General features: G+C 44.8%; 13 non-coding genes across 13 annotated transcripts; all 13 read right to left on the minus strand.

Moving 5' to 3' along the window:
- Window positions 1–80: 80 nt before the first annotated feature.
- On the minus strand, window positions 81–174 carry trnai-uau (transfer RNA isoleucine (anticodon UAU)). Its single transcript has 2 exons — window positions 137–174; window positions 81–116 (listed from the first exon to the last, which is right to left on the minus strand). It is a non-coding gene; the product is annotated as a tRNA-Ile (tRNA).
- A 421-nt stretch (window positions 175–595) lies between these two features.
- trnai-uau (transfer RNA isoleucine (anticodon UAU)) lies at window positions 596–689 on the minus strand. Its single transcript has 2 exons — window positions 652–689; window positions 596–631 (listed from the first exon to the last, which is right to left on the minus strand). It is a non-coding gene; the product is annotated as a tRNA-Ile (tRNA).
- Window positions 690–1,110: 421 nt separating this feature from the next.
- Window positions 1,111–1,204, minus strand: trnai-uau (transfer RNA isoleucine (anticodon UAU)). The gene is made up of 2 exons: window positions 1,167–1,204; window positions 1,111–1,146 (listed from the first exon to the last, which is right to left on the minus strand). It is a non-coding gene; the product is annotated as a tRNA-Ile (tRNA).
- A 935-nt stretch (window positions 1,205–2,139) lies between these two features.
- On the minus strand, window positions 2,140–2,233 carry trnai-uau (transfer RNA isoleucine (anticodon UAU)). The gene is made up of 2 exons: window positions 2,196–2,233; window positions 2,140–2,175 (listed from the first exon to the last, which is right to left on the minus strand). It is a non-coding gene; the product is annotated as a tRNA-Ile (tRNA).
- A 421-nt stretch (window positions 2,234–2,654) lies between these two features.
- On the minus strand, window positions 2,655–2,748 carry trnai-uau (transfer RNA isoleucine (anticodon UAU)). The gene is made up of 2 exons: window positions 2,711–2,748; window positions 2,655–2,690 (listed from the first exon to the last, which is right to left on the minus strand). It is a non-coding gene; the product is annotated as a tRNA-Ile (tRNA).
- A 1,451-nt stretch (window positions 2,749–4,199) lies between these two features.
- Window positions 4,200–4,293, minus strand: trnai-uau (transfer RNA isoleucine (anticodon UAU)). The gene is made up of 2 exons: window positions 4,256–4,293; window positions 4,200–4,235 (listed from the first exon to the last, which is right to left on the minus strand). It is a non-coding gene; the product is annotated as a tRNA-Ile (tRNA).
- A 1,966-nt stretch (window positions 4,294–6,259) lies between these two features.
- Window positions 6,260–6,353, minus strand: trnai-uau (transfer RNA isoleucine (anticodon UAU)). The gene is made up of 2 exons: window positions 6,316–6,353; window positions 6,260–6,295 (listed from the first exon to the last, which is right to left on the minus strand). It is a non-coding gene; the product is annotated as a tRNA-Ile (tRNA).
- A 421-nt stretch (window positions 6,354–6,774) lies between these two features.
- On the minus strand, window positions 6,775–6,868 carry trnai-uau (transfer RNA isoleucine (anticodon UAU)). The gene is made up of 2 exons: window positions 6,831–6,868; window positions 6,775–6,810 (listed from the first exon to the last, which is right to left on the minus strand). It is a non-coding gene; the product is annotated as a tRNA-Ile (tRNA).
- Window positions 6,869–8,834: 1,966 nt separating this feature from the next.
- trnai-uau (transfer RNA isoleucine (anticodon UAU)) lies at window positions 8,835–8,928 on the minus strand. The gene is made up of 2 exons: window positions 8,891–8,928; window positions 8,835–8,870 (listed from the first exon to the last, which is right to left on the minus strand). It is a non-coding gene; the product is annotated as a tRNA-Ile (tRNA).
- Window positions 8,929–10,381: 1,453 nt separating this feature from the next.
- Window positions 10,382–10,475, minus strand: trnai-uau (transfer RNA isoleucine (anticodon UAU)). The gene is made up of 2 exons: window positions 10,438–10,475; window positions 10,382–10,417 (listed from the first exon to the last, which is right to left on the minus strand). It is a non-coding gene; the product is annotated as a tRNA-Ile (tRNA).
- A 420-nt stretch (window positions 10,476–10,895) lies between these two features.
- On the minus strand, window positions 10,896–10,989 carry trnai-uau (transfer RNA isoleucine (anticodon UAU)). The gene is made up of 2 exons: window positions 10,952–10,989; window positions 10,896–10,931 (listed from the first exon to the last, which is right to left on the minus strand). It is a non-coding gene; the product is annotated as a tRNA-Ile (tRNA).
- A 1,965-nt stretch (window positions 10,990–12,954) lies between these two features.
- Window positions 12,955–13,048, minus strand: trnai-uau (transfer RNA isoleucine (anticodon UAU)). The gene is made up of 2 exons: window positions 13,011–13,048; window positions 12,955–12,990 (listed from the first exon to the last, which is right to left on the minus strand). It is a non-coding gene; the product is annotated as a tRNA-Ile (tRNA).
- A 2,996-nt stretch (window positions 13,049–16,044) lies between these two features.
- trnai-uau (transfer RNA isoleucine (anticodon UAU)) lies at window positions 16,045–16,138 on the minus strand. The gene is made up of 2 exons: window positions 16,101–16,138; window positions 16,045–16,080 (listed from the first exon to the last, which is right to left on the minus strand). It is a non-coding gene; the product is annotated as a tRNA-Ile (tRNA).
- Between the last annotated feature and the right edge of the window lie 180 nt (window positions 16,139–16,318).

Here is a 16,318-nt window from a genome sequence, read left to right on the forward strand (position 1 = left end):
AAAACATCCTCCTAAATGGAGTGAAAAAAGCTCCTTTTCTGGACAAGAAATAGACAGGCAGAAAGTTTAAGAAACAAACTTGCTCCTGGTGAGGCTCGAACTCACAACCTCGGCATTGCTTCGCTGCATACTGCTGTATAAGTACCACGCGCTAACCGATTGCGCCACAGGAGCCATGTAAAGAACTCTACTTGATCACCATTTTTTGCAGAAACTAGCTGCACAATTTTCGGTCCAAGTCAGTACCACAATTAAGCTGTCTGGCTACCTCAGTCGGTAGAGCACGAGGCTCTTAATCTCAGAGTCGTAGTTTTGAGAAACACATTGGGTATTTATTTTTGTGTCGAAGCACCAACTCACTTTGCAAACAGCCATCCACCTGGAATATCGAGCAGGCTTGCCACCCTGCATTGCTAACCTGTCAGCCTTAGCTGGTGATACAGGAGAATATGGGTTTGAATCCTTGCTGTGCTGGCACTCTAACCTGTTATCTAAATAACATACCATTTACTTGTAAAACATCCTCCTAAATGGAGTGAAAAAAGCTCCTTTTCTGGACAAGAAATAGACAGGCAGAAAGTTTAAGAAAAAAACTTGCTCCTGGTGAGGCTCGAACTCACAACCTCGGCATTGCTTCGCTGCATACTGCTGTATAAGTACCACGCGCTAACCAATTGGACCACAGGAGCCGTGTAAAGCACTCTACTTGATCACCAATTTTTGCACAAACTAGCTGTACAATTTTGGGTCCAAGTCAGTACCACAATTGAGCTGTCTGGCTACCTCAGTCGGTAGAGCACGAGGCTCTTAATCTCAGAGTCGTAGTTTTGAGAAACACTTTGGGTATTTCTTTTTGAGCCGAAGCACCAACCCACTTTGCAAACAGCCATCCACCTGGACTTTCGAGCAGGCTTGCCACCCTGCATTGCTAACCTGTCAGCCTTAGCTGGTGATACAGGAGAATATGGGTTTGAATCCTTGCTGTGCTGGCACTCTAAGCTGTTATCAAAATAAAATACCATTTACTTGTAAAACATCCTCCTAAATGGAGTGAAAAAAGCTCCTTTTCTGGACAAGAAATAGACAGGCAGAAAGTTTAAGAAACAAACTTGCTCCTGGTGAGGCTCGAACTCACAACCTCGGCATTGCTTCGCTGCATACTGCTGTATAAGTACCACGCGCCTACCGATTGCGCCACAGGAGCCAAGTAAAGTACTCTACTTGATCACCAATTTTTGCATAAACTAGCTGTACAATTTTCAGTCCAAGTCAGTACCACAATTGAGCTGTCTGGCTACCTCAGTCGGTAGAGCACGAGGCTCTTAATCTCAGAGTCTTAGTTTTGAGAAACACATAGTGTATTTATTTTTGTGTCGAAGCACCAACTCACTTTGCAAACAGCCATCCACCTGGACTTTCGAGCAGGCTTGCCACCCTGTATTTCTAACCTGTCAGCCTTAGCTGGTGATACAGGAGAATATGTGTTTGAATCCTTGCTGTGCTGGCACTCTAACCTGTTATCTAAATAACCTACCATTTACTTGTAAAACGTCCTCCTAAATGGAGTGATATAAGCTCCTTTTCTGGACAAGAAAAAGAGAGGCGGAAAGTTTCAGAAACAAACTCACTCCTGGTGAGGCTCGAACTCATAACCTAGGCATTGCTTCGCTGCATTCTGCTGTATAAGTACCACACGCTAACCACTTGGACCACAGGAGCCGTGTAAAGCACTCTACTTGATCACCAATTTTGCACAAACTAGCTGTACAATTTTCGGTCCAAGTCAGTACCACAATTGAGCTGTCTGGCTACCTCAGTCGGTAGAGCACGAGGCTCTTAATCTCAGAGTCGTAGTTTTGAGAAACACTTTGGGTATTTCTTTTTGAGCCGAAGCACCAACCCACTTTGCAAACAGCCATCCACCTGGACTTTCGAGCAGGCTTGCCACCCTGCATTGCTAACCTGTCAGCCTTAGCTGGTGATACAGGAGAATATGGGTTTGAATCCTTGCTGTGCTGGCACTCTAACCTGTTATCTAAATAACATACCATTTACTTGTAAAACATCCTCCTAAATGGAGTGAAAAAAGCTCCTTTTCTGGACAAGAAATAGACAGGCAGAAAGTTTAAGAAACAAACTTGCTCCTGGTGAGGCTCGAACTCACAAGCTCGGCATTGCTTCGCTGCATACTGCTGTATAAGTACCACGCGCTAACCGATTGCGCCACAGGAGCCATGTAAAGAACTCTACTTGATCACCATTTTTTGCAGAAACTAGCTGCACAATTTTCGGTCCAAGTCAGTACCACAATTAAGCTGTCTGGCTACCTCAGTCGGTAGAGCACGAGGCTCTTAATCTCAGAGTCGTAGTTTTGAGAAACACATTGGGTATTTATTTTTGTGTCGAAGCACCAACTCACTTTGCAAACAGCCATCCACCTGGAATATCGAGCAGGCTTGCCACCCTGCATTGCTAACCTGTCAGCCTTAGCTGGTGATACAGGAGAATATGGGTTTGAATCCTTGCTGTGCTGGCACTCTAACCTGTTATCTAAATAACATACCATTTACTTGTAAAACATCCTCCTAAATGGAGTGAAAAAAGCTCCTTTTCTGGACAAGAAATAGACAGGCAGAAAGTTTAAGAAAAAAACTTGCTCCTGGTGAGGCTCGAACTCACAACCTCGGCATTGCTTCGCTGCATACTGCTGTATAAGTACCACGCGCCTACCGATTGCGCCACAGGAGCCAAGTAAAGTACTCTACTTGATCACCAATTTTTGCACAAACTAGCTGCACAATTTTCGGTCCAAGTCAGTACCACAATTGAGCTGTCTGGCTACCTCAGTCGGTAGAGCACGAGGCTCTTAATCTCAGAGTCGTAGTTTTGAGAAACACTTTGGGTATTTCTTTTTGAGCCGAAGCACCAACTCACTTTGCAAACAGCCATCCACCTGGACTTTCGAGCAGGCTTGCCACCCTGCATTGCTAACCTGTCAGCCTTAGCTGGTGATACAGGAGAATATGGGTTTGAATCCTTGCTGTGCTGGCACTCTAAGCTGTTATCAAAATAAAATACCATTTACTTGTAAAACATCCTCCTAAATGGAGTGAAAAAAGCTCCTTTTCTGGACAAGAAATAGACAGGCAGAAAGTTTAAGAAACAAACTTGCTCCTGGTGAGGCTCGAACTCACAACCTCGGCATTGCTTCGCTGCATACTGCTGTATAAGTACCACACGCTAACCACTTGGACCACAGGAGCCGTGTAAAGCACTCTACTTGATCACCAATTTTTGCACAAACTAGCTGTACAATTTTCGGTCCAAGTCAGTACCACAATTGAGCTGTCTGGCTACCTCAGTCGGTAGAGCACGAGGCTCTTAATCTCAGAGTCGTAGTTTTGAGAAACACTTTGGGTATTTCTTTTTGAGCCGAAGCACCAACCCACTTTGCAAACAGCCATCCACCTGGACTTTCGAGCAGGCTTGCCACCCTGCATTGCTAACCTGTCAGCCTTAGCTGGTGATACAGGAGAATATGGGTTTGAATCCTTGCTGTGCTGGCACTCTAACCTGTTATCTAAATAACATACCATTTACTTGTAAAACATCCTCCTAAATGGAGTGAAAAAAGCTCCTTTTCTGGACAAGAAATAGACAGGCAGAAAGTTTAAGAAACAAACTTGCTCCTGGTGAGGCTCGAACTCACAACCTCGGCATTGCTTCGCTGCATACTGCTGTATAAGTACTACGCGCTAACCGATTGCACCTCAGGAGCCGTGTAAAGCACTCTACTTGATCACCAATTTTTGCACAAACTAGCTGTACAATTTTGGGTCCAAGTCAGTACCACAATTGAGCTGTCTGGCTACCTCAGTCGGTAGAGCACGAGGCTCTTAATCTCAGAGTCGTAGTTTTGAGAAACACTTTGGGTATTTCTTTTTGAGCCGAAGCACCAACCCACTTTGCAAACAGCCATCCACCTGGACTTTCGAGCAGGCTTGCCACCCTGCATTGCTAACCTGTCAGCCTTAGCTGGTGATACAGGAGAATATGGGTTTGAATCTTTGCTGTGCTGGCACTCTAACCTGTTATCTAAATAACATACCATTTACTTGTAAAACATCCTCCTAAATGGAGTGAAAAAAGCTCCTTTTCTGGACAAGAAATAGACAGGCAGAAAGTTTAAGAAACAAACTTGCTCCTGGTGAGGCTCGAACTCACAACCTCGGCATTGCTTCGCTGCATACTGCTGTATAAGTAGCACGCGCTAACCGATTGCGCCACAAGAGCCATGCAAAGCACTCTACCTGATCACCAATTTTTGCATAAACTAGCTGTACAATTTTCAGTCCAAGTCAGTACCACAATTGAGCTGTCTGGCTACCTCAGTCGGTAGAGCACGAGGCTCTTAATCTCAGAGTCTTAGTTTTGAGAAACACATAGTGTATTTATTTTTGTGTCGAAGCACCAACTCACTTTGCAAACAGCCATCCACCTGGACTTTCGAGCAGGCTTGCCACCCTGCATTGCTAACCTGTCAGCCTTAGCTGGTGATACAGGAGAATATGGGTTTGAATCCTTGCTGTGCTGGCACTCTAAGCTGTTCTCAAAATAACATACCATTTACTTGTAAAACATCCTCCTAAATGGAGTGAAAAAAGCTCCTTTTCTGGACAAGAAATAGACAGGCAGAAAGTTTAAGAAAAAAACTTGCTCCTGGTGAGGCTCGAACTCACAACCTCGGCATTGCTTCGCTGCATACTGCTGTATAAGTACCACACGCTAACCAATTGGACCACAGGAGCCGTGTAAAGCACTCTACTTGATCACCAATTTTTGCACAAACTAGCTGTACAATTTTCGGTCCAAGTCAGTACCACAATTGAGCTGTCTGGCTACCTCAGTCGGTAGAGCACGAGGCTCTTAATCTCAGAGTCGTAGTTTTGAGAAACACTTTGGGTATTTCTTTTTGAGCCGAAGCACCAACCCACTTTGCAAACAGCCATCCACCTGGACTTTCGAGCAGGCTTGCCACCCTGCATTGCTAACCTGTCAGCCTTAGCTGGTGATACAGGAGAATATGGGTTTGAATCTTTGCTGTGCTGGCACTCTAACCTGTTATCTAAATAACATACCATTTACTTGTAAAACATCCTCCTAAATGGAGTGAAAAAAGCTCCTTTTCTGGACAAGAAATAGACAGGCAGAAAGTTTAAGAAACAAACTTACTCCTGGTGAGGCTCGAACTCACAACCTCGGCATTGCTTCGCTGCATACTGCTGTATAAGTAGCACGCGCTAACCGATTGCGCCACAAGAGCCATGCAAAGTACTCTACCTGATCACCAATTTTTGCATAAACTAGCTGTACAATTTTCAGTCCAAGTCAGTACCACAATTGAGCTGTCTGGCTACCTCAGTCGGTAGAGCACGAGGCTCTTAATCTCAGAGTCTTAGTTTTGAGAAACACATAGTGTATTTATTTTTGTGTCGAAGCACCAACTCACTTTGCAAACAGCCATCCACCTGGACTTTCGAGCAGGCTTGCCACCCTGCATTTCTAACCTGTCAGCCTTAGCTGGTGATACAGGAGAATATGTGTTTGAATCCTTGCTGTGCTGGCACTCTAACCTGTTATCTAAATAACCTACCATTTACTTGTAAAACGTCCTCCTAAATGGAGTGATATAAGCTCCTTTTCTGGACAAGAAAAAGAGAGGCGGAAAGTTTCAGAAACAAACTCACTCCTGGTGAGGCTCAAACTCATAACCTAGGCATTGCTTCGCTGCATACTGCTGTATAAGTAACACGCGCTAACCGATTGCGCCACAGGAGCCAAGCAAAGCACTCTACCTGATCACCAATTTTTACACAAACTACCTGTAAAATTTTCGGTCCAAGTCAGTACAACAATTGAGCTGTCTGGCTACCTCAGTCGGTAGAGCACGAGGCTCTTAATCTCAGAGTCGTAGTTTTGAGAAACACTTTGGGTATTTCTTTTTGAGCCGAAGCACCAACTCACTTTGCAAACAGCCATCCACCTGGACTTTCGAGCAGGCTTGCCACCCTGCATTGCTAACTTGTCAGGCTTAGCTGGTGATACAGGAGAATATGAGTTTGAGTCCTTGCTGTGCTGGCACTCTAACCTGTTATCTAAATAACATACCATTTACTTGTAAAACATCCTCCTAAATGGAGTGAAATAAGCTCCTTTTCTGGACAAGAAATAGACAGGCAGAATGTTTAAGAAAAATTTTTGCTACTGGTGAGGGTCGAACTCACAACCTCGGCATTGCTTCGCTGCATACTGCTGTATAAGTACCACGCGCTAACCGATTGCGCCACAGGAGCCATGTAAAGAACTCTACTTGATCACCAATTTTTGCAGAAACTAGCTGCACAATTTTCGGTCCAAGTCAGTACCACAATTAAGCTGTCTGGCTACCTCAGTCGGTAGAGCACGAGGCTCTTAATCTCAGAGTCGTAGTTTTGAGAAACACATTGGGTATTTATTTTTGTGTCGAAGCACCAACTCACTTTGCAAACAGCCATCCACCTGGAATATCGAGCAGGCTTGCCACCCTGCATTGCTAACCTGTCAGCCTTAGCTGGTGATACAGGAGAATATGGGTTTGAATCCTTGCTGTGCTGGCACTCTAACCTGTTATCTAAATAACATACCATTTACTTGTAAAACATCCTCCTAAATGGAGTGAAAAAAGCTCCTTTTCTGGACAAGAAATAGACAGGCAGAAAGTTTAAGAAAAAAACTTGCTCCTGGTGAGGCTCGAACTCACAACCTCGGCATTGCTTCGCTGCATACTGCTGTATAAGTACCACGCGCTAACCAATTGGACCACAGGAGCCGTGTAAAGCACTCTACTTGATCACCAATTTTTGCACAAACTAGCTGTACAATTTTCGGTCCAAGTCAGTACCACAATTGAGCTGTCTGGCTACCTCAGTCGGTAGAGCACGAGGCTCTTAATCTCAGAGTCGTAGTTTTGAGAAACACTTTGGGTATTTCTTTTTGAGCCGAAGCACCAACCCACTTTGCAAACAGCCATCCACCTGGACTTTCGAGCAGGCTTGCCACCCTGCATTGCTAACCTGTCAGCCTTAGCTGGTGATACAGGAGAATATGGGTTTGAATCTTTGCTGTGCTGGCACTCTAACCTGTTATCTAAATAACATACCATTTACTTGTAAAACATCCTCCTAAATGGAGTGAAAAAAGCTCCTTTTCTGGACAAGAAATAGACAGGCAGAAAGTTTAAGAAACAAACTTGCTCCTGGTGAGGCTCGAACTCACAACCTCGGCATTGCTTCGCTGCATACTGCTGTATAAGTAGCACGCGCTAACCGATTGCGCCACTAGAGCCATGCAAAGCACTCTACCTGATCACCAATTTTTGCATAAACTAGCTGTACAATTTTTAGTCCAAGTCAGTACCACAATTGAGCTGTCTGGCTACCTCAGTCGGTAGAGCACGAGGCTCTTAATCTCAGAGTCTTAGTTTTGAGAAACACATAGTGTATTTATTTTTGTGTCGAAGCACCAACTCACTTTGCAAACAGCCATCCACCTGGACTTTCGAGCAGGCTTGCCACCCTGCATTGCTAACCTGTCAGCCTTAGCTGGTGATACAGGAGAATATGGGTTTGAATCCTTGCTGTGCTGGCACTCTAAGCTGTTATCAAAATAAAATACCATTTACTTGTAAAACATCCTCCTAAATGGAGTGAAAAAAGCTCCTTTTCTGGACAAGAAATAGACAGGCAGAAAGTTTAAGAAAGAAACTTGCTCCTGGTGAGGCTCGAACTCACAACCTCGGCATTGCTTCGCTGCATACTGCTGTATAAGTACCACACGCTAACCACTTGGACCACAGGAGCCGTGTAAAGCACTCTACTTGATCACCAATTTTTGCACAAACTAGCTGTACAATTTTGGGTCCAAGTCAGTACCACAATTGAGCTGTCTGGCTACCTCAGTCGGTAGAGCACGAGGCTCTTAATCTCAGAGTCGTAGTTTTGAGAAACACTTTGGGTATTTCTTTTTGAGCCGAAGCACCAACCCACTTTGCAAACAGCCATCCACCTGGACTTTCGAGCAGGCTTGCCACCCTGCATTGCTAACCTGTCAGCCTTAGCTGGTGATACAGGAGAATATGGGTTTGAATCCTTGCTGTGCTGGCACTCTAACCTGTTATCTAAATAACATACCATTTACTTGTAAAACATCCTCCTAAATGGAGTGAAAAAAGCTCCTTTTCTGGACAAGAAATAGACAGGCAGAAAGTTTAAGAAAGAAACTTGCTCCTGGTGAGGCTCGAACTCACAACCTCGGCATTGCTTCGCTGCATACTGCTGTATAAGTACCACACGCTAACCACTTGGACCACAGGAGCCGTGTAAAGCACTCTACTTGATCACCAATTTTTGCACAAACTAGCTGTACAATTTTGGGTCCAAGTCAGTACCACAATTGAGCTGTCTGGCTACCTCAGTCGGTAGAGCACGAGGCTCTTAATCTCAGAGTCGTAGTTTTGAGAAACACTTTGGGTATTTCTTTTTGAGCCGAAGCACCAACCCACTTTGCAAACAGCCATCCACCTGGACTTTCGAGCAGGCTTGCCACCCTGCATTGCTAACCTGTCAGCCTTAGCTGGTGATACAGGAGAATATGGGTTTGAATCCTTGCTGTGCTGGCACTCTAACCTGTTATCTAAATAACATACCATTTACTTGTAAAACATCCTCCTAAATGGAGTGAAAAAAGCTCCTTTTCTGGACAAGAAATAGACAGGCAGAAAGTTTAAGAAACAAACTTGCTCCTGGTGAGGCTCGAACTCACAACCTCGGCATTGCTTCGCTGCATACTGCTGTATAAGTACCACGCGCTAACCAATTGCACCACAGGAGCCGTGTAAAGCACTCTACTTGATCACCAATTTTTGCACAAACTAGTTGTACAATTTTCGGTCCAAGTCAGTACCACAATTGAGCTGTCTGGCTACCTCAGTCGGTAGAGCACGAGGCTCTTAATCTCAGAGTCGTAGTTTTGAGAAACACTTTGGGTATTTCTTTTTGAGCCGAAGCACCAACCCACTTTGCAAACAGCCATCCACCTGGACTTTCGAGCAGGCTTGCCACCCTGCATTGCTAACCTGTCAGCCTTAGCTGGTGATACAGGAGAATATGGGTTTGAATCTTTGCTGTGCTGGCACTCTAACCTGTTATCTAAATAACATACCATTTACTTGTAAAACATCCTCCTAAATGGAGTGAAAAAAGCTCCTTTTCTGGACAAGAAATAGACAGGCAGAAAGTTTAAGAAACAAACTTGCTCCTGATGAGGCTCGAACTCACAACCTCTGCATTGCTTCGCTGCATACTGCTGTATAAGTAGCACGCGCTAACCGATTGCGCCACAAGAGCCATGCAAAGCGCTCTACCTGATCACCAATTTTTGCATAAACTAGCTGTACAATTTTCAGTCCAAGTCAGTACCACAATTGAGCTGTCTGGCTACCTCAGTCGGTAGAGCACGAGGCTCTTAATCTCAGAGTCTTAGTTTTGAGAAACACATAGTGTATTTATTTTTGTGTCGAAGCACCAACTCACTTTGCAAACAGCCATCCACCTGGACTTTCGAGCAGGCTTGCCACCCTGCATTTCTAACCTGTCAGCCTTAGCTGGTGATACAGGAGAATATATGTGTTTGAATCCTTGCTGTGCTGGCACTCTAACCTGTTATCTAAATAACCTACCATTTACTTGTAAAACGTCCTCCGAAATGGAGTGATATAAGCTCCTTTTCTGGACAAGAAAAAGAGAGGCGAAAAGTTTCAGAAACAAACTCACTCCTGGTGAGGCTCAAACTCATAACCTAGGCATTGCTTCGCTGCATACTGCTGTATAAGTAAGACGCACTAACCGATTGCGCCACAGGAGCCAAGCAAAGCACTCTACCTGATCACCAATTTTTACACAAACTAACTGTAAAATTTTCGGTCCAAGTCAGTACAACAATTGAGCTGTCTGGCTACCTCAGTCGGTAGAGCACGAGGCTCTTAATCTCAGAGTCGTAGTTTTGAGAAACACTTTGGGTATTTCTTTTTGAGCCGAAGCACCAACTCACTTTGCAAACAGCCATCCACCTGGACTTTCGAGCAGGCGTGCCACCCTGCATTGCTAACCTGTCAGCCTTAGCTGGTGATACAGGAGAATATGGGTTTGAATCCTTGCTGTGCTGGCACTCTAAGCTGTTATCAAAATAACATACCATTTACTTGTAAAACATCCTCCTAAATGGAGTGAAAAAAGCTCCTTTTCTGGACAAGAAATAGACAGGCAGAAAGTTTAAGAAAGAAACTTGCCCCTGGTGAGGCTTGAACTCACAACCTCTGCATTGCTTCGCTGCATACTGCTGTATAAGTACCACGCGCTAACCGATTGCGCCACAAGAGCCATGCAAGGCACCCTACCTGATCACCAATTTTGGCACAAACTAGCTGTACAGTTTTCGGTCCAAGTCAGTACACAATTGAGCTGTCTGGCTACCTCAGTCGGTAGAGCACGAGGCTCTTAATCTCAGAGTCGTAGTTTTGAGAAACACTTTGGGTATTTCTTTTTGAGCCGAAGCACCAACTCACTTTGCAAACAGCCATCCACCTGGACTTTCGAGCAGGCGTGCCACCCTGCATTGCTAACCTGTCAGCCTTAGCTGGTGATACAGGAGAATATGGGTTTGAATCCTTGCTGTGCTGGCACTCTAAGCTGTTATCAAAATAACATACCATTTACTTGTAAAACATCCTCCTAAATGGAGTGAAAAAAGCTCCTTTTCTGGACAAGAAATAGACAGGCAGAAAGTTTAAGAAAGAAACTTGCCCCTGGTGAGGCTTGAACTCACAACCTCTGCATTGCTTCGCTGCATACTGCTGTATAAGTACCACGCGCTAACCGATTGCGCCACAAGAGCCATGCAAGGCACCCTACCTGATCACCAATTTTGGCACAAACTAGCTGTACAGTTTTCGGTCCAAGTCAGTACACAATTGAGCTGTCTGGCTACCTCAGTCGGTAGAGCACGAGGCTCTTAATCTCAGAGTCGTAGTTTTGAGAAACACTTTGGGTATTTCTTTTTGAGCCGAAGCACCAACTCACTTTGCAAACAGCCATCCACCTGGACTTTCGAGCAGGCTTGCCACCCTGCATTGCTAACCTGTCAGCCTTAGCTGGTGATACAGGAGAATATGGGTTTGAATCCTTGCTGTGCTGGCACTCTAACCTGTTATCTAAATAACATACCATTTACTTGTAAAACGTACTCCTAAATGGAGTGATATAAGCTCCTTTTCTGGACAAGAAAAAGACAGGCAGGAAGTTTAAGAAACAAACGCGCTCCTGGTGAGGCTCGAACTCATAACATAGGCATTGCTTCGCTGCATGCTGCTGTATAAGTACCACGCGCTAACCGATTGCGCCACAGGAGCCATGCAAAGCACTCTACCTGATCACCAAATTTTGCACAAACTAGCTGTACAATTTTCGGTCCAAGTCTGTACCACAATTGAGCTGTATGGCTACCTCAAGCGGTAGAATTAGAGGCACTTAATCTCAGAGTCGTAGTTTTGAGAAACACTTTGGGTATTTCTTTTTGAGCCGAAGCACCAACTCACTTTGCAAACAGCCATCCACCTGGACTTTCGAGCAGGCTTGCCACCCTGCATTGCTAACTTGTCAGGCTTAGCTGGTGATACAGGAGAATATGGGTTTGAATCCTTGCTGTGCTGGCACTCTAACCTGTTATCCCAATAACATACCATTTACTTGTAAAACGTCCTCCTAAATGGAGTGATATAAGCTCCTTTTCTGGACAAGAAATAGACAGGCAGAAAGTTTAAGAAACAAACTCGCTCCCGGTGAGGCTCGAACTCATAACCTAGGCATTGCTTCGCTGCATGCTGCTGTATAAGCGCCACGCGCTAACCGATTGCACCACAGGAGCCAAGCAAAGCACTCTACCTGATCACCAATTTTTGCACAAACTAGCTGTAAAATTTTCAGTCCAAGTCAGTACCACAATTGAGCTGTCTGGCTACCTCAGTCGGTAGAGCATGAGGCTCTTAATCTCAGAGTCGTAGTTTTGAGAAACACTTTGGGTATTTCTTTTTGACCCGAAGCACCAACTCACTTTGCAAACAGCCATCCACCTGGACTTTCGAGCAGGCTTGCCACCCTGCATTGCTAACTTGTCAGCCTTAGCTGGTGATACAGGAGAATATGGGTTTGAATCCTTGCTGTGCTGGCACTCTAACCTGTTATCTAGAAAACATAACATTTACTTGTAAAACATCCTCCTAAATGGAGTGAAAAAAGCTCCTTTTCTGGACAAGAAATAGACAGGCAGAAAGTTTAAGAAAGAAACTTGCTCCTGGTGAGGCTCGAACTCACAACCTCGGCATTGCTTCGCTGCATACTGCTGTATAAGTACCACACGCTAACCACTTGGACCACAGGAGCCGTGTAAAGCACTCTACTTGATCACCAATTTTTGCACAAACTAGCTGTACAATTTTCGGTCCAAGTCAGTACCACAATTGAGCTGTCTGGCTACCTCAGTCGGTAGAGCACGAGGCTCTTAATCTCAGAGTCGTAGTTTTGAGAAACACTTTGGGTATTTCTTTTTGAGCCGAAGCACCAACCCACTTTGCAAACAGCCATCCACCTGGACTTTCGAGCAGGCTTGCCACCCTGCATTGCTAACCTGTCAGCCTTAGCTGGTGATACAGGAGAATATGGGTTTGAATCCTTGCTGTGCTGGCACTCTAACCTGTTATCTAAATAACATACCATTTACTTGTAAAACATCCTCCTAAATGGAGTGAAAAAAGCTCCTTTTCTGGACAAGAAATAGACAGGCAGAAAGTTTAAGAAAAAAACTTGCTCCTGGTGAGGCTCGAACTCACAACCTCGGCATTGCTTCGCTGCATACTGCTGTATAAGTACCACGCGCTAACCGATTGCACCTCAGGAGCCATGTAAAGAACTCTACTTGATCACCATTTTTTGCAGAAACTAGCTGCACAATTTTCGGTCCAAGTCAGTACCACAATTAAGCTGTCTGGCTACCTCAGTCGGTAGAGCACGAGGCTCTTAATCTCAGAGTCGTAGTTTTGAGAAACACATTGGGTATTTATTTTTGTGTCGAAGCACCAACTCACTTTGCAAACAGCCATCCACCTGGAATATCGAGCAGGCTTGCCACCCTGCATTGCTAACCTGTCAGCCTTAGCTGGTGATACAGGAGAATATGGGTTTGAATCCTTGCTGTGCTGGCACTCTAACCTGTTATCTAAATAACATACCATTTACTTGTAAAACATCCTCCTAAATGGAGTGAAAAAAGCTCCTTTTCTGGACAAGAAATAGACAGGCAGAAAGTTTAAGAAAAAAACTTGCTCCTGGTGAGGCTCGAACTCACAACCTCGGCATTGCTTCGCTGCATACTGCTGTATAAGTAGCACGCGCTAACCAATTGGACCACAGGAGCCGTGTAAAGCACTCTACTTGATCACCAATTTTTGCACAAACTAGCTGTACAATTTTCGGTCCAAGTCAGTACCACAATTGAGCTGTCTGGCTACCTCAGTCGGTAGAGCACGAGGCTCTTAATCTCAGAGTCGTAGTTTTGAGAAACACTTTGGGTATTTCTTTTTGAGCCGAAGCACCAACTCACTTTGCAAACAGCCATCCACCTGGACTTTCGAGCAGGCTTGCCACCCTGCATTGCTAACCTGTCAGCCTTAGCTGGTGATACAGGAGAATATGGGTTTGAATCCTTGCTGTGCTGGCACTCTAACCTGTTATCTAAATAACATACCATTTACTTGTAAAACGTACTCCTAAATGGAGTGATATAAGCTCCTTTTCTGGACAAGAAAAAGACAGGCAGGAAGTTTAAGAAACAAACGCGCTCCTGGTGAGGCTCGAACTCATAACATAGGCATTGCTTCGCTGCATGCTGCTGTATAAGTACCACGCGCTAACCGATTGCGCCACAGGAGCCATGCAAAGCACTCTACCTGATCACCAAATTTTGCACAAACTAGCTGTACAATTTTCGGTCCAAGTCTGTACCACAATTGAGCTGTATGGCTACCTCAAGCGGTAGAATTAGAGGCACTTAATCCCAGAGTCGTAGTTTTGAGAAACACTTTGGGTATTTCTTTTTGAGCCGAAGCACCAACTCACTTTGCAAACAGCCATCCACCTGGACTTTCGAGCAGGCTTGCCACCCTGCATTGCTAACTTGTCAGGCTTAGCTGGTGATACAGGAGAATATGGGTTTGAATCCTTGCTGTGCTGGCACTCTAACCTGTTATCCCAATAACATACCATTTACTTGTAAAACGTCCTCCTAAATGGAGTGATATAAGCTCCTTTTCTGGACAAGAAATAGACAGGCAGAAAGTTTAAGAAACAAACTCGCTCCCGGTGAGGCTCGAACTCATAACCTAGGCATTGCTTCGCTGCATGCTGCTGTATAAGCGCCACGCGCTAACCGATTGCACCACAGGAGCCAAGCAAAGCACTCTACCTGATCACCAATTTTTGCACAAACTAGCTGTAAAATTTTCAGTCCAAGTCAGTACCACAATTGAGCTGTCTGGCTACCTCAGTCGGTAGAGCATGAGGCTCTTAATCTCAGAGTCGTAGTTTTGAGAAACACTTTGGGTATTTCTTTTTGACCCGAAGCACCAACTCACTTTGCAAACAGCCATCCACCTGGACTTTCGAGCAGGCTTGCCACCCTGCATTGCTAACTTGTCAGCCTTAGCTGGTGATACAGGAGAATATGGGTTTGAATCCTTGCTGTGCTGGCACTCTAACCTGTTATCTAAATAACATACCATTTACTTGTAAAACATCCTCCTAAATGGAGTGAAAAAAGCTCCTTTTCTGGACAAGAAATAGACAGGCAGAAAGTTTAAGAAAGAAACTTGCTCCTGGTGAGGCTCGAACTCACAACCTCGGCATTGCTTCGCTGCATACTGCTGTATAAGTACCACACGCTAACCACTTGGACCACAGGAGCCGTGTAAAGCACTCTACTTGATCACCAATTTTTGCACAAACTAGCTGTACAATTTTCGGTCCAAGTCAGTACCACAATTGAGCTGTCTGGCTACCTCAGTCGGTAGAGCACGAGGCTCTTAATCTCAGAGTCGTAGTTTTGAGAAACACTTTGGGTATTTCTTTTTGAGCCGAAGCACCAACCCACTTTGCAAACAGCCATCCACCTGGACTTTCGAGCAGGCTTGCCACCCTGCATTGCTAACCTGTCAGCCTTAGCTGGTGATACAGGAGAATATGGGTTTGAATCCTTGCTGTGCTGGCACTCTAACCTGTTATCTAAATAACATACCATTTACTTGTAAAACATCCTCCTAAATGGAGTGAAAAAAGCTCCTTTTCTGGACAAGAAATAGACAGGCAGAAAGTTTAAGAAACAAACTTGCTCCTGGTGAGGCTCGAACTCACAACCTCGGCATTGCTTCGCTGCATACTGCTGTATAAGTACTACGCGCTAACCGATTGCACCTCAGGAGCCATGTAAAGAACTCTACTTGATCACCATTTTTTGCAGAAACTAGCTGCACAATTTTCGGTCCAAGTCAGTACCACAATTAAGCTGTCTGGCTACCTCAGTCGGTAGAGCACGAGGCTCTTAATCTCAGAGTCGTAGTTTTGAGAAACACATTGGGTATTTATTTTTGTGTCGAAGCACCAACTCACTTTGCAAACAGCCATCCACCTGGAATATCGAGCAGGCTTGCCACCCTGCATTGCTAACCTGTCAGCCTTAGCTGGTGATACAGGAGAATATGGGTTTGAATCCTTGCTGTGCTGGCACTCTAACCTGTTATCTAAATAACATACCATTTACTTGTAAAACATCCTCCTAAATGGAGTGAAAAAAGCTCCTTTTCTGGACAAGAAATAGACAGGCAGAAAGTTTAAGAAAAAAACTTGCTCCTGGTGAGGCTCGAACTCACAACCTCGGCATTGCTTCGCTGCATACTGCTGTATAAGTACCACGCGCTAACCAATTGGACCACAGGAGCCGTGTAAAGCACTCTACTTGATCACCAATTTTTGCACAAACTAGCTGTACAATTTTCGGTCCAAGTCAGTACCACAATTGAGCTGTCTGGCTACCTCAGTCGGTAGAGCACGAGGCTCTTAATCTCAGAGTCGTAGTTTTGAGAAACACTTTGGGTATTTCTTTTTGAGCCGAAGCACCA

The sequence above is a fragment of the Salvelinus fontinalis genome, chromosome 3 (assembly GCF_029448725.1).
Source record: "Salvelinus fontinalis isolate EN_2023a chromosome 3, ASM2944872v1, whole genome shotgun sequence".
Taxonomy (NCBI): domain Eukaryota; kingdom Metazoa; phylum Chordata; class Actinopteri; order Salmoniformes; family Salmonidae; genus Salvelinus; species Salvelinus fontinalis.